Source organism: Plecotus auritus, assembly GCF_963455305.1.
Source record: "Plecotus auritus genome assembly, chromosome: 8".
NCBI lineage: Eukaryota > Metazoa > Chordata > Mammalia > Chiroptera > Vespertilionidae > Plecotus > Plecotus auritus.
This window is the reverse complement of record NC_137782.1, coordinates 105415548-105429477: the sequence shown is the minus strand read 5'-3', so window position 1 is coordinate 105429477 and position 13930 is coordinate 105415548.

Genomic DNA, 13930 nt, shown 5'->3' with positions numbered 1-13930 from the left:
TGCATGGAAAGTTGCAGGTTTGATTCCAGGTCAGGGAACATACCTGGCACATACCTGGGTTTCAAGTTGGATCCCTGGTCAGGGCTCCTAAGGAAGGCAATTGAAGGGATGATTCTTACATTGATGTTTCTCTCTACATATCCCTCTCCCTTCCACTCTCTCTAAAAATCAATGGAAAAAAAATGAATTAATGCCGTATCTAAAAATGTGAATAATCTAAAAAGAAAAAAAAAATAAGTGGCGGGGGGGGGGGGGCCCTAAACTGTTTGGCTCAGTGGATAGAGCATTGGCCTGCAGACTGAAGGGTCCCAGGTTCAATTCTGGTCAAAGGCATGTACCTTGGTTGCGGGCACATCCCCAATTGGGGGTGTGCAGGAGGCAGCTGATTGATGTTTCTCATCGATGTTTCTAACTTTATTCTTCTTCCTTCCTCTCCATGAAAAAAAATCAGTAAGATATATTTAGGAAAAAAAAAAACACAGGGTAAAAGTGGTTGAATATGTACTGTATAATTTAAAGTGTGCAAAATAATATAACTTTTTAGGGGCATATATGTTATCTATACTAATAAAAGGGTAATATGCTAATTAGACCAGATATCTTTTGGACATCCATCCAGATGTCCTTCCGGACAAAACCATGGTGATGGGGGCTGAGGCAGAGTCCTTTAGGGGCAATCAGGCCAGCAGGGAAGGGCACTTAGGGGTGACCAGGTTGGCAGGGGAGCCATTAGGCATTGATCAGGCTGGCAGGGGAGTGGTTAGGGGGTGATCAGGCTGACAGGCAGGCAAGCAGTTGGGAGCCAGCAGTCCCGGATTGTGAGAGGGATGTCCGACTGCTGGTTTAGGCCTGATCCATGGGCAGTCGGACATCCCATGGGATCGGGCCTACACTGGCAGTCGGACATCCCCCGAGGGGTCCCATATTGGAGAGGGTTCAGGTTGGACTGAGGGATACACCCCCTGTGCATGAATTTCATGCACTGAGCCTCTAGTTTAAAAAACAAAATTAGACATGAAAAAATTTCATTCTTCAAATTATACTCAAATGAAACATGGAAGATGGAGTAGAACATCAATTGACTTTCTCATATCAGGTCTCATTTTTTTATAATAGGAGACAAATTAATACAAAAATTATTACCAGATTTCAGGGACAAGGGCATTTTGTAGCTGGGGTGGTCACTTTTGGCTAAAAGAGAAGATTCCATTGTAGAAGAAAATTTAGAGACTATAAGAACATTGTGAGGCCAAAACCGGTTTAGCTCAGTGGATAGAGCGTCGGCCTGCAGACTGAAGGGTCCCAGGTTCGATTCCGGTCAAGGGCGTACCTTGGTTGTGGGCACATCCCCAGTAGGAGGTGTGCAGGAGGCAGCTGATCGATGTTTCTCTCTCATCAATGTTTCTAGCTCTCTATCCCTCTCCCTTCCTCTCTGTAAAATATCAATAAAATATATTTAAAAAAAAAAAAAGAACCTTGTGAGAATGGTGAGGCCTCATCTTAGACAGAAGTCTGGAAGCAATGACTGCAGATGTTTTGATTAGATCAGAGGCAAAACAGTAGAATGGATAAGAGCATGAGCTTTAGAGTCAGAAATGTCTATAGTGGACAGAGGAGGAAAAATGGCAGCGGAATAGACAGACGTATTCCCAGCCTTGTCCTGGAGTAGAAAGAAAGAACAGCTGAGGGTCGCAAGAGGAGTGTTTGTTGGCAAGTTAAGGGACAGCTAAACTCCAGAAGAAGGGGGGGGGACTGCTAGACGGGGTTCCCCTGACCTGGGAGCCCCCACTGCGGCTGGGTCCCATCCCAGAGCTACGGGCTCTGACAAGGAGTTTGTGCCATCTTGAACAGGAAAGTGGAGCTTATCGGAAGCCTGAGAATCCACAACTGCGGCACCCACGGAACAGCTGCGAGCCCCAGAACAACGCTCCCCAATTGGCGCAAACACACGGGTTCAGAGGAGCTCTACACTCCACCACGGAAAGGTCAGATTTCGCCTGGGATAAGGTGAGGTCTCTGGTCCCGGCGAGAGACGAATGCACGTTTTGCGGGAGCTGGAGGACCAGGGAAGTCTGTGTCCAGAAAAATCCGTGGCTCTTGGGGCTGGCGTGATCTGTGAATGTGGAAGGGGGTCCTCAGAGCTGCTAACAGAAGGGCTCTCTAAAAAGCAATCCATTTTGATCTGAAGTGCAGGGACACCCTAAGAATTTCAGGGGTGTGCTAGACTTACGCGCAGCCACGGAGTGCGCACACTTGGGCTTTTTCCTCTTCAGATTCTTGCTTCTGATTACTAAGCCAAATACATAGGATCACCCAGTTGGGGACACCCTGGGAGACTGCAGGAGAAACCTGGGGATCGGAGCAGGGAGTGACCATCAGAGAACCTGCTCTGAGGCAGCCCACTCCCACAAACCGGTAGTGAGTGCCACAGGGAAAGAAGGCTCTAACACTACCAAGAGAGGCCATATGTAGACCCGGAAGTCAATCCAGAAACACTGCCACCCAGGGACTGAATCACAAATTGACTCTTGTGTAATCCAAAATAAAGGAATACAAGAAATTAAGACACACCGCCTGCTTAAAATCAGGACTGCCTTACAACACTGAAGAGCAGTGTAACGCAGGGAACTGCAATACTGTCCGGAGTGAGAATCAGGCGTGCCAGACAGAACAACAGAGGAAGTGAATGCCCTTCACTACCCCATATTTTATTTTTTTATTTTTTTTATTTTCATTTTTTGCATCTTTTACTCAAGAAACTATTTTTTTTTCTTTTTTCCTCACTTGATTTTACCTTTTTAATTTTTACATTTTTATTTTCAATCCGTATTATTACTACTGCTATTTTATCTTTTTTTTTTTTAAGTCTCATTTTATTTTCTCTTCATTTTATTTTGGGATTAGTGTTCTACATTCTATTTTCATCTTTCCTTTAGCATCGTTTTACTCTATCTCAACTCTACCTTTGTGCCATCACTCTCTTCCTAAACTTCCCCTTTTTGGTGTCCTATTTAGCTTACCCCTTTCCTGCTTTAGATTTTCCCTATTCTTTCTGTGTACCCCTTGTTAAAATTTCACCCTACTTACATATCTAATCTCCAATCCCCTGCTCCAAGTCCATACACACCTCTCTCTTCGCTGTCTTAACTATCCAAAAAATTGTTTTTCTCTCTATCCTTTTGTTGTTGTTCGCTTGAATGTTGATTATATCGAATTTTTATGCTTTTTTGTGCGATTGCCTTGCTTATTCTTCTTTTGTTTGTTTTGTGCTTCTATTTTCCCATTGCCTCACTCAATATAAGTTGGTGTTGTAGTTTGTATTAATCCCCAGGTACTTGTTGCTGGCATATGCTGGGATTAGTGATTGTTCTATTGGAGTTTTATCCCCATATATATAGTCTGTTCCCCTTTCTCTCTTAGTCTCTATCTGTCTCACTTACTTTTTTTTCCTTTTCCCAATTTCATTTTGACACTTCTTTTTCTTCTTCTTCTTTCTTTCTTTTTCCTCTTCTTCTTTCTCTCCTATCCCCTAATTTGCCTTTCTCTGGTGGTCACCTTTATTGGAGGTTATTAATATCGTGAATACATTTCTGTTCAGTGCCTTGTGTCTTGTACCTGGTAGTGCTGTATTTTGTGCCTTTAAATCCACGCAGGAGAGAAATAACTACATAATCAGACATCCAGAGAAGAGAGACCATGGGGAGACAAAGAAACAGCCCACATACCAAAGAAAAGCAGGCATCACCAGAAAAGGAAGTAAATGAAATGGAAGCAAGCAACCTTCCAGAAAAAGAATTCAGAGAAATGGTCATAAGGTGGCTGAAAAGAATGAAAGACAAATTTGACAATATGAGCAAGAACCAAGAGGAAATGAAGAAGAACCAAGAAGAAATGAAAAATGACATCGCTGCTGTAAAGAACTCAATAGAAAGCATCAAGAGTAGACTAGAAGAAGCAGAGGACCGCATCAGTGAGCTAGAAGGCAAGATGGGAAAAAATACCCAAGTAGAGCAACTTCTAGAAAAAAAAATTAAAGGCAGGAGGAGAGCCTAAGGGAAATTTGGGACAAAATGAAACAAAACAACATCCACATAATAGGGATTCCAGAAGGAAAGGAAGCTGAGCAAGGAATAGAAAACCTATTTGAAGAAATAATGACAGAAAATTTCCCTGATATAGAGAAGAAAAAACCCACACAAATCCAAGAAGCTCACAGAGTCCCAAGCAAAATGAACCCAAAAAGACCGAGGCCAAGGCACATTATAATTAAACTGGCAAACACCAACGACAAAGTAAGAATCTTAAAAGCGGCCAGAGAGAGCCAGAAAGTTACATACAAAGGAACCCCCATCAGACTAGCAACTGATTTCTCAACAGAAACTCATCAGGCCAGAAGGGAATGGAATGAAATATACAAAGTCATGCAAAGAAAGGGTCTGAATCCAAGAATACTGTACCCAGCAAGGCTGTCAATCAAAATTGAAGGTGAAATCAGGAGCTTCACAGACAAAAAAGGACTAAGGGAATTTATTACCACCAAACCAGCAATGCAAGAAATGCTAAAGGGTCTGCTGTAAAAAAAAAAAAAGAAATAGGAAGCGAAGAAGGAACACAGGTGTAAAGAATAGGAATGGCGACAAAAAAGTACCTATCAATAATAACTTTAAATGTAAATGGATTAAATGCCCCAATCAAAAGACATAGGGTAATGGATTGGATAAGAAAACATGACCCATATATCTGCTGTCTACAAGAAACCCACCTCAGAAAAAAAGACGCACACAGACTGAGGGTGACGGGATGGAAAAAGGTTTTCCAGGCAAATGGAACTGAAAAAAAAGCTGGGGTAGCAATACTTATATCTGACAAATTAGATCTCAAACTGAAGGACATAACAAGAGATAAGGAAGGCCACTTCATAATACTAAAGGGAGCAATCCAACAAGAAGAAATAACTCTGGTAAACATATATGCACCCAATACAGGAGCACCCAAATACATAAAAAAACTCCTGGAGGATATCAAGGGAGAGATTGACAGCAATACAATCATAGTAGGAGACTTCAATACCCCACTATCACCATTGGACAAATCCTCTAAACAAAAAATCAGCAAAGAAACATCAATCCTAAATGACTCACTATACCAGATGGAATTAATTGACATCTTCAGAACATTTCACCCCAAAGCCACAGAATATACATTCTTCTCAAGTGCACATGGGTCATTTTCAAAGATAGACCATATGTTGGGACATAGGCAAAGTCTCTTCAAATTCAAGAAGATAGAAATCATATCAAGCATCTTCTCAGACCACAGTGGCATAAAACTGGAAATCAACTACAATAAAAACAACCCAAAGAAATCAAACACATGGAGACTAAACAGCATGCTATTAAACCATGACTGGGTTACCAGAGAGATCAAAGAAGAAATAAAAAACATCATGACAACAAATGACAATGAAAACACTACAATCCAAAATCTATGGGACACAGCGAAAGCAGTCTTGAGAGGGAAGTTCATAGCTCTACAAGCCTACTGCAAAAAACAAGAAACAGGGGTAATAAATTACCTAACCCAACAACTCAAAGAGTTAGAAAAAGAGCAACAAGAAAAGCCCAGTGTAAGCAGAAGGAAGGAAATAATAAAGATCAGAGCACAGATAAACGACATAGAGACCAAAGAAACAATACAAAAGATCAACAAAACCAAGAGCTGGTTCTTTGAAAGGATAAACAAGATTGATGAACCTCTAGCCAGGCTCACCAAGAAGCAAAGAGAGAGGACACAAATAAACAAAATCAGAAATGAAAGAGGTGAAATAACAACAGATCCCGCCGAAATACAAAGGATTGTTAAAAAATACTACGAACAACTCTATTCCAACAAACTGGACAACCTGGAGGAAATGGACATATTCCTAGAAAAATATAACCTTCCAAAACTCATTCAGGAAGAATCTAAACAGGTCAATATGCCAGTAACTATGGAAGAAATTGAAGCAGTCATCAAAGAGCTTCCGGCAAACAAAAGCCCGGGGCCAGATGGTTTCACAGGAGAGTTTTACCAAACATTCAAGGAAGAACTAAAACCTATCCTCCTCAGACTATTCCAAAAAATTCAAGTGGAATGAACACTTCCAAGCTCCTTCTATGAAGCCAGCATCACCCTAATACCAAAACCAGATAAAGACAACACAATGAAGGAGAATTCCAGGCCAATATCCCTCATGAACGTAGATGCCAAAATCCTCAACAAAATTCTAGCAAATCGGATCCAGCAGTACATTAGAAAGATCATACACCATGACCAAGCAGGGTTTATCCCAGGAATGGAAGGATGGTACAATATCTGCAAATCAATAAATGTGATACATTACATAAACAATTTGAGAGATAAAAATCACATAGTCCTATCAATTGATGCATAAAAAGCATTTAACAAAACCCAACACACTTTCTTGATAAAAACTCTCAACAATGTGGGAATAGAAGGATCATAGCTCAACATAATAAAAGCTATATATGATAAACCCACAACTAACATCATACTCAATGGGCAAAAACTAAAACCATTTCCCCTAAGAACAGGAACAAGATAGGGATGCCCACTCTCACCACTCCTGTTTGACATAGTACTGGAAGTATTAGCCACTGCAATTAGACAAGAAGAAGAAATAAAAGGCATCCAAATTGGAAAAGAAGATGTAAAGCTGTCCTAATTTGCAAATGACATGATATTGTACATAAAAAACCCGAAAGACTCCATCAAAAAACTAACAGAATTAATAAATGAATTCGGCAATGTAACAAGGATACAAAATTAACACTAAGAAATCTATGGCATTTCTATACACCAATAGTGAACTTATAGAAAGAGAGACTAAAAAAAGCAATCCCATTTACCATCACACCAAAAAAATTAAGATACTTAGGAATAAACCTAACCAAGGAGGTAAAAGACCTATACGTGGAAAACTACAGGACACTGAAAAAAGAGATAGAGGAAGATGTAAACAGATGGAAGAACATACCATGTTCATGGATTGGTAGAATTAACATCATTAAAATGTGCATACTACCCAAAGCAATCTATAGATTCAATGCACTCTCCATTAAAATGCCAACGGCATATTTCACAGACCTAGAAAGAACTCTCCAAAAATTCATCTGGAATAAAAAAAAAGACCCCAAATAGCCACAGCAATCCTGAGAAAGAAGAATAAAGTAGGAGAGATCTCAATACCAGATTTCAAGCTGTATTACAAAGCCACTGTCCTCAAAACAGCCTGTTACTGGCATAAGAACAGATATATAGATCAGTGGAATAGAATAGAGAATCCAGATATCGATTCAAACCACTATGCACAATTAATATTTGACAAAGGAGGCATGAACATACAATGGAGTCAAGACAGTCTCTTCAATAATTGGTGTTGGGAAAATTGGACAGACACATGCAAAAAAATGAAACTAGATCACCAACTTACACCATACACAAAAATAAACTCAAAATGGATACAGAACTTAAATATAAGATGGGAAACAATAAAAATTCTAGAGGAATCCACAGGTAGTAAAATCTCAGGCATATGCTGAAAGAACTTTTTCACTGATACTGCCCCTAGGGCAACGGAAGCCAAAGAGAAAATAAACAAATGGGACTACTTCAAAATAAAAAGCTTTTGCACAGCAAAAGAAACCATCAACAAAACAACAAGAAACCCCACTGTATGGGAGAACATATTTGCAAATGGTATCACTGATAAAGGTTTAATCTCCAACATCTACAGGCAGCTTATACAACTTAATAAAAGGAAAATAAATGATCCAATAAAAAAATGGGCAACGGACCTAAATAGAAACTTTTTGAAAGAAGACAGAAGGAAGGCCAAGAGACACATGAAAACATGCTCAAAGTCACTAATTATCCAAGAGATGCAAATCAAAACGACAATGCGATACCATCTCACACCTGTCAGAATGGCTATCATCAACAAATCAACAAACGACAAGTGTTGGCGAGGATGCGGAGAAAAAGGAACCCTCGTGCACTGCTGGTGGGAATGCAGACTGGTGCAGCCACTGTGGAGAACAGTATGGAGTTTCCTCAAAAAACTGAAAATGGAACTCCCATTTGACCCAGTAATCCCAGTCCTAGGAATATATTCTAAGAAACTAGAAATACCAATCAGAAAGGATATATGCACCCCTATGTTCATAGCAGCACAATTTACAATATCTAAGATTTGGAAACAGCCTAGGTGCCCGTCAGCAGATGACTGGATCAGAAAACTATGGTACATCTACACAATGGAATACTATGCTGCCATAAAAAAGAATGAATTATTACCATTTGTAGGCACCTGGATGGAATTAGAGAACATTATGCTAATTGAAATAAACCAGTCAATGAAAGAAAAATACCACATGATCTTACTCCTTTGGGGATAATGAAAAAGATTATAAGCTGATGAACAAAAAGATAGATACAGAGGCAGTAAAGCATCAAACAGACTGTCAAATTACAGTGGTAAGCTTAGGGAGAGGTGGGGGAAATAAGAGATCAACTGAAGGACTTATTTGCATGCATATAAGAGTAAGCAACAAATGCAAAACATTGGGGGGGGGTGAGGGCATGTATGGGAGTGGGGTGGGGGAGGCAATGGTAAGATATGTACACATAAAATACCTTAATAAAAAATTTTTTTTTCCTCACAAAGAAAAAGAAAAAAAAAAAAGAAATGTCTATAGTGGATCCTCATTCTACTACCACTGAGTTGAGTACCCTACAGCATCTTTTTTTTTTGTTAACATGTTTGTGTTATGAAGGCAATTATGGGGTAAAAGTCTGCACAATTACTTCCTTAATGCTTGGCACATTATGGGCCTTTATCAAATGACAGTTAGGTGGATTGGAGTTAGATAATGTACAAATGCTTAAGTGATGATCATGTTTGAAGAAACTGTAGATGAATTGTATAGACTATTAGAGGCCTGGTGTACAAAATTCATGCATTTGGGGGGTCTCTCAGCCCAGCCTGTGCCCTTCCACAGTCCGGGAGCCCTTAGGGGATATCCGATTGATGGCTTAGGCCTGCTCCCTGTGGGAAGTGGGCTTAAGTCATCCGTCAGTCATCTTTAGTGCTGCCATGGAGGCGTGAAAGACTCCCACCACTGCCGTTGTGTTCGCCAGCTATGAGCCCAGCTTCTGGCTGAGTGGCGCTTCCCCTGTGGGAGCACACTGACCACCAGGGGGCAGCTCCTGCATTGAGTATCTGCCTCCTGGTGGTCAGTGTGCATCATAGTGACTGGTCATTCAATCATTGGGCTGAAACTGGCTCTCTGACATTCCCTGAGGGGTCCCTGATTGCGAGAGGGTGCAGGCCAGGCCGAGGGACCCCACCAGTGCATGATCGGGGCCAGAGAGGGATGTGGGTGGTTGGCCAGCTGGGGAGGGACAGCAGGAGAGCTCCAGGGAGTGTCTGGTCCTTCTCGCTCAGTACTGATCGGCCAGACCCCAACAGCAAGCTAACCTACCAGTTGGAGCATCTGCCCCCTGGTGGTCAGTGCGCGTCATAGCGACTGGTCAACCGGTCAACTGTATGCTCCCTGGTAGTCAGTGCACGGCATAGCGAGTGGTTGAGCAGCCTTAGCATATCATTAGCATATTATGCTTTGATTGGTTGAACGGATGACCAGACGACCAGATGACCCGTCACTTAGCATATTAGGCTTTTATTATATAGGATATTTTGAGTCTGTGGAAACTTTGAGGAAAAAAAAAAACTTCTGTTTGGTGAGGATTTCTTCAGCAAATGTAAAGATGTACATAATATGAAGACTGAGGAGAGTTCCTAAGTACAGGGCCCAAGTTGCTGCTTACATAATCATCCAAATAAAATTTCAGTATGAACTTTGGTCACCACTTTGCAACAGCTGCTGTGGCTACCTAAGCAAAAGTTAAATGGACTGAATTCATGATAGCAGAAAGAGTTTGGACACAAATTGCAATCTGTGATCCAAGATTTTAAATGAAACTCAGAGTTGAGAAAGAAATGTCCTTCTCCAGCCATAGTGAAACTCTGACCCATAGGGGCTCAGCCTGAAGGTGACACCAGAGGGCTCTGCCTCATGGAAACGCCTCTCACCAATATTTTTTTTACTTTGTAATTGATTAAAACACTCTGGATGTGTGTGGGTGGTTATTGTGTGCAGATGTTGGTGTGCTCTGTTGGAGAGGAAAGAGAGAACAAAATTTTGAGACTTTGTGCTTTCAGAAAGTTACTGGGAGAGAAATTGGAAGTGAAGAGTAATTAGTAACCACAGTGTCCACTCTGTTGATTGTTTTCTTCTTTGTATCTTATTATACCATAGGATAGTCTGCATAACCACATGATATTTGGGTTTTACTAGTTACCCTGCTGCAGAGAGTCTGCAATTTTACCAAAAGAATATCCTCTTTACTCTGTTGTACACATTTTGAATGGATTTTAAACTACCATAAGTCATGATTTTGATAGGAAGGTGATTTACATCTTTACGAGGTTAAAGAGACTTAGGAGAGTACCAATATCATTGGGAAAAAAAAAAAACACAAAAAAAACACAAAACTGGTAAATTACCTGAATTATAAAAATAATGCCCAAAGGTTATAGAAAGGACCTACCATGTTTTCATTAGCACACATAGATGCAGAAAGGGAAAAAAGCTACAGAAAAAAAAAAAAATCAGACAAGAAGATAAAAGTAAACATTTATCATTAGCATACATTCTTTTTTTTAAATATATTTTATTGAATTTTTACAGAGAGGAAAGAAGAGGGAGAGTCAGAAACACCAATGAGAGAGAAACACCGATCAGCTGCCTCCTGCATACCTCCTACTGGGGATGTGCCTGCAACCAAGGTATATGCCCTTGACCGGAATTGAACATGAGATCTTTCAGTCTGCAGGCTGACGCTCTATCCACTGAGCCAAACTGGTTAGGGCTACCATGCATTCTTTATTTCAAAAAATCACAACTTCCTTTGTAAAGAAATATTCTTTTAAAATTATATCACTTAATCTATTTTTGCCACACATTTCTCTTGGCAATATCACAGTACAGCTGTAACCACTTAGCACCAGAAAAGCTGACATTGCATCCACACTTGGAACAAACTTTGGTTCCATCTCTGAAGGTTAGAGTTCTTGAGCACACCTCTTAATTTGAGGCCCAGTTAACTCAGTCCACAAGCAAGATGGGTCACATCTTAGGGAGGGAAAGGAGAGCAGAATGGCTCTAAGCATGTCAAACTCATCAGAACTCAGGCCACTGCAGACCTCAGCTTGACACCTGTGTGCACACTCGCAGCTGATTAATGGGCTGTCACCTTGGTTGTTGACTGGTGAATTATTTATACTTATAAGCCACTAAATAATTTAAATCTGATATCTTAAATTACAGCTGAGAATGACAAGGAGAAGGTGGCCTAAAATTCCAACTGGGGAGATCAATGCCCTTGTTCTTAGGGTGCTTTAGAAGACAATTTTTGCTGACTGTTCTCAGAAAAAAGAAATAAAAGATGAAAAATGAAAAGTAGGTTGATTTGGTATAACATGTTAGAGAGAGTAAAATGCTTCAGCAATCAGAGAGAATGTTGCTTTAAAGAAAACAAACGTTTTACAACTCTGAAGGATGCTAAAATTTCATAGGAAATAAAAACATTTGGCTTCAAAATTTAATCACGAAATCTAGATGCACTGCATGTTTTAAACTTTGCCTCAAAGGAGTTTACCATGCTCTGTGATCACAGAAGATCTGGACGGACCATTAGTTTCACCTGTGGCTCTGGATTATATTTTGTTTTCCTTTTGTAGTACAGCAAAGGGGGCTTAGAACAAGATATTAATTAGCATCACACAAGGCAGAGTAGGTCTGCAAAGTGAGCAAGTCTAGACACTGGACATTTAAGAAGAGCAAAAGGAAGGGAGGTTGAGAAGAAAAAAAAGTTAGTATCTTATGGATGTCACAAAGAAATTTCAAAACAACCAAGTACATTGTGGAAAGAAATACTTTAATTCCATTTTTTATTTATACTTCAATAAAATATTGACATATATATTTAAATTGATTTTCAATTGCTAAAAATGGTTATTGTGTGCAATTCAAGAAAACAAAATATATGTGGTGCAAATGAGTGGCAAATAAATATATTCTAAGATAGCATTGCAACATTACAACCAGGGTTTTCCCATTACTATAACTGAGAATTTTGTTTTTACTTTTTAGTTGACTGAAATTCCTTTGTGATTTTTTAAGGTAGCATATACAAAAAACTGGAAATGTTATAGGCTCCCAATTCCTCCCATTGCCATCTTTATTTCCACATTTCCTCTCAAATTAGCATTTAGAGTTGTATTCTTTTTTCTTAAATGCAGTGTCATTGTAAAATATCTATTTGCAATGACTTTTCAATAATGAACTTCTGTCAATGTATTGGCCTGCTCTGAAATTACAAGTAGCTTGCTTTCATCTTAAACTTTTTACAAAAAGCCTTTAACAATAGTTGCCTAAAACTGGATAGGCCCAATTTCCCAAAGACTAGTTGTTTTCCTGAATGAAAAAAAAAAACAACCAACAACAGAAAAACAACAACAAAAAACAGTGCTTAAGTTCCACTCTTCTATTATACTGCAATAGCAACTAAAGAAAATATGTGAGTGGACCTTGGTGCTACGCAGAGCCTGGGGATGGGCCCCGCTGCTCTCTGTGTGGAAGGAGAAAACTGCCTGCCTCATCCTTTGGCTGCACCAACAATGCTCCATGTTCCCCTCTTGCTTCCAGGGAACATCTGTGTTTTCTGTGTCCTGCAATAAAATGGTAATTTGGCAAGCCTGTTCTTGATGTTTTATTTACTCTTCTCAGCATTTTGAATAAACACCTACTGTCATTTTGAATAAGAACAGGGTGACATTTTGGAGTGACAAAGTTCTAAACAAGTTAATCTCCACTCTCTGGATTTCATAGAATTGCTTAGCGACATGATCATACTCAGTTTCTGAAATTAGATATAATCACCTCCATCCTTGGAAAGGTTAGTAGCCACAAACAGCAGCAAGTGACTGGGTAGGCTTCTAAACTTGGGAGACCAACATCAAATAACTTGGCTTAATGCTACTATGTATACATAATATTTCAACATTTACTATTTTAATATTATTCCTGCCATGTACATGGTAGCTCCAAAATTCATTTATTCAAACTAGACCACTACCATGAACTCTAGAGTTATATAATAACCTATTTATCTGACCACTCCCAACGTTGTTGACTGATGAGTACCTAAAAATTTGCATGTGTAAACAAAGCCCTTAATAAACTTCTAGTCTGCCTGACTTCCCTCAATTTTTCACTATCTCAATTAATGGACTACTATTCATTCAGTTCTTCAGATACCAAATTGAATCCTCTCTCATCACTCTATTTTTCTCAAAGTTTAAAATATATCTAAATAATCTGAATTTTTTTTTGTGAGGGCAATATTTTTTATGGCAGAATGTTATATATAATATCCCCAAATCTCATTAAAAATAAACTCCAAAAACAAAAACAGCTTTCTGGACCACACAAAATGGCCCAGGCCTGTTTCTTCCTGGTCCTCCCTAATAAGTACATCTATAAATACTTGAAATAATACAAGAGAGAGTCAAAGGACAAAGCTAAAAGGACGTGAGAAGAACTGGCATGAGAGACCAGACATGGGAGGACTGAAGTTCCTCTGCTCAACAGAGAAGCGACTCAAACTTGGCATTCCCTGATACCTCACCTGACAAAAGAGGGGAGCACAGGCTGGCTCATTCCTCCCTTAGTTTGAACTGAGGTCCCTCTGACAGCATCAGAGAAGCTGACACCCAACAGCATGGGCAGAAGACGCCCCTTCCCTC